Raw genomic sequence first — 3,675 nt, 5'->3', positions numbered from 1 at the left:
CAGGGGGCAGACATTGTCACACTGCTCACATATCACCGAGGTCATGATTCCAATTTCTCTAAATGAACAGCCTGAGCATGAAGTAAAAATGCGAAAATTAAACTGAAGCTGTAGTATTTTGCTTTGAGACTAATTGGAAGAACCTGAAGGTATATAATGATTGAAAATATGGATTGTCACATCAAGGCACAGTGGCATTTTATGGTATTTCCATAAATTGAATTCAGAAGCACTGTGGAGTTAGGGCAAGGACCTCAAAAATAGACGGTGACCTTCCACATTAAATATACATATGCACACAGCAGTGATTGTTTGATGAATTATTCATCACAGTCACAAAGTGCCTTATATATTTTAAAAATAAATGCTAATCCCAAACTTTTTAACACACACACACACACACACACACACACACACACACACACACACACACATACTGCTGTATTATTGACTTGTAGTCTTGATTCAAGCCTTGTGCTCAGATATTAAAATAGGTGCCCTCCTCATATTTCACACACACACCTATGTTGATTATTGATTCCTTTTATTAGTAGATTCTGGGAGACAACTAAATTTTTAAATTGTCTTAGATCCATTTTAGACTTGAAAAATAGCTATAAACCATAATATTTTGATCACTTAGAAACATTTATTATAGGAGTTACTAGTGATTTTAAATAATATAATTTAGATTAGATGAAAAAGATATTGTGCAAATATTATTGGATTTTCATTTTTTAAAACTGTGTTTTACATTTAAAGACAACAAATGTCCAGAAAGACAATTTTGAAGCTATGCCAGACTTTTCATTATGATTGTGTAGGTCATAATTGTTGCCTGCCTTGTCATGTGTTAATTCACTCTATCAGCTCCCATTGTGGCTGCCACACTCTCTTTCTCACCCTCTGATGAGTGGGGAATACTAGTTTCTTCTGCATATTTGCCATGGAGTATTTTCTCATGAATGAAAGCTGAAAGTTTTGATTTTTTTGAGAATTCATACCAGTGTTTGCACTCTGACCATCTTCAAGGTTTTGGGATATTGAGACATGGGCATAGAGCTTTTTTTTCCCCCCTTTCTTTGGGACTGTAAAATAAGTGTCAATACAAAATAAAAGGGAAATAATTTTCATGTCTCCATTTATAAGATATTGGACAATTTATTTAATTTATCTGAGTTTCAGTATCTTAAGTCCATAAAATGGGTGAGTTGAAGGAAGTAGGTTTGATTAAACTGCATTATTTACAGAATTCCATTCACTACCAAATTATATGACGTTAAGGCCTGGCTTTAAAAATGGCTTGTTCTTGATGTTTATTTTTAAAAATGAAAGAAGAAGGAAGAGGAGGAGGAAACAATTCTGGACTAGGCCTCTGAGCTAGCTTAAATTTTAATATTTGTTAGATAAGGTCATATAAAAATGTTCTGAGCTATATGCAGGAGGTTCAGAAAATCAAATGTCAGGAAAAATTAGAGTAAAATATACAAGCAGTCCCACTTCACAACGTGAGCCCCAGCTAAAGTTAGGGATCACACAGTACCTTAAGCAAGACCTGGGCTAAAAGCATTGACTAGTGCCTTGAAGCAGGAATGTAAAGATAAACTACCTTGACTTTTTAAAAATATATTTTTATTTATTTCAGAGAGAAAGGGCGAGGGAGAGAGAGAGAAACATCAACAATGAGACAGAATCATTGATCGGTTGCCTCACCTCCTGCATGCCCTACACTGGGGATCGAGCCCGCAACTGGGCATGTGCCCTAACCAGGAATCAAACCGTGACCTCCTGGTTCATAGGTCAACACTCAACCACTGAGCCACACCGTCAGGCTACCTTGACTTTTAACAGTAGGGAATATTTTATTGCCAAGGAGATGAATACATTACAAAAAGAATTATTTATATTTTTAAGGAAAAATTACAATGGAAGAGAATTACAGCAGGCCTTAGTTACCTTGGTACTCAGATACTTGGTTTTGCCTGAATTGAAGAGCTAGTTGGGCCAAATAATTAGTTAGATAAGGAATTGAATGATTTATTCTTTATTGAATTGATTTCCTTTTTAGTTCAATTACCAGATTTGGTTTCTATTACATTTAAGAGAGATAGGAATTAAATGAAATGAAATAGGATAAAGTCCATTTATCCCATAAAATATATTTTCCACAATAAATAGATTAAGGGAAAAAAATCTGTAATCACTCCATGATTATAATGTTTGTAGGGCATTAAACAGTTTGAAAAGAATGCTTAAAGAGAGAAAAATTTGCATTTTGACATTTAATAGTGAAATATATAAATATCAGAGATGAAGGTAACATTTTTAATGCTTCTCGTGAGAAAAGCATATCATTTAAAGCAGTGGTTCTCAACCTTCTGGTCCTTTAAATACAGTTCCTCATGTTGTGACCCAACCATAAAATTATTTTCGTTGCTACTTCATAACTCTAATGTTGCTACTGTTATGAATCGTAATGTAAATATCTGATATGCAGGATGGTCTTAGGCGACCCCTGTGAAAGGGTCGTTTGACTGCCAAAGGGGTCGCGACCAACAGGTTGAGAACCACTGATTTAAAGGATCAAGGATGAGAAATCAGTGATATCAGTTTTCTCAGGGCAAAGAGGATGTAGAAATATAACAAATTATTTTAAAATTGTTGAAAGAAAAGAAACCTAAACATAGAGTTATTTAAATTATTTAAATGTGAACTAATAAAATATTTTTAAATATAAATGGACTCAGAACGCTTACTACAAAAAGACCTTCTCTGAAAGAATATTGGAGACTATATTACATCTAGAAGAGTACTAAAACTAGATGGAATTCTTTAAGATATGAGAAGTAGGTTAGATGTAGAGCTTAGTGAAGTTTATTGTTACTTAAGAAAACAATGTCTAGAAAATGTATACCCATAACAATCCATAAGTAATAAGTAATCTCAGCAGGTAGGTGTGGTGTACTGGAGAAGGGAGACCAAAAGGTGGTAAAAGCAGAAAAATGATTCTTGTCTTTCTCGTGGTTCAGACATATATATTAATAAGTAGTAAACAGTTTAAAATATAGATACATAATAACATAAAAATGTTTAAGTATCACAGCAAAAAATAAAATAACAAAATAAGAAAATATATCTAATAAAAGAGCTGCAAAGCATGAAAGCAGGAAAGGTGAACAAAATAAACAAACTACAGTGTAGTGAAATAAAAAGAGAAATTAGATGAAAGGAAACTCTAATAGTTATTACAGCAATGTACATGGTTAAATTATCTCCATATTGACTAAAATTTAAGATCCAGCAATACATTTTTAATAATAACTACATTTCAGACATCCTATCTAATAAAGAGGGAATATGCTAATTGACCCTCACACCATCGCAAAGATGGTGGCGCCCAAAGCCAATAAGGAGGGAATATGCTAAATGACTGCCCCACCCTCAAAGATGGCAGCACCCACAACCAATAAGGAGGGAATATGCTAATTGACTGCCCCATCCTCAAAGATGGTGGTGCCCACAGCCAATAAGGAGGGAATATGCTAATTGACTGCCCTATCCTCAAAGATGGTGGTGTCCACAGCCACAAGATGGTGGCCCCCAGTCCCCTCAGTCCCCCAGCCACCCAGGGCTGGCCAGAGGTGCAGGCAAGCCTTGGATGGTGGCTGCCCAGCC

This window comes from Myotis daubentonii, chromosome 5 (genome assembly GCF_963259705.1).
Source record: "Myotis daubentonii chromosome 5, mMyoDau2.1, whole genome shotgun sequence".
In the NCBI taxonomy this organism is placed as follows: Eukaryota; Metazoa; Chordata; class Mammalia; order Chiroptera; family Vespertilionidae; genus Myotis; species Myotis daubentonii.
The sequence above is the reverse complement of the archived record's forward strand: the minus strand, read 5'-3'. Positions refer to the sequence as shown.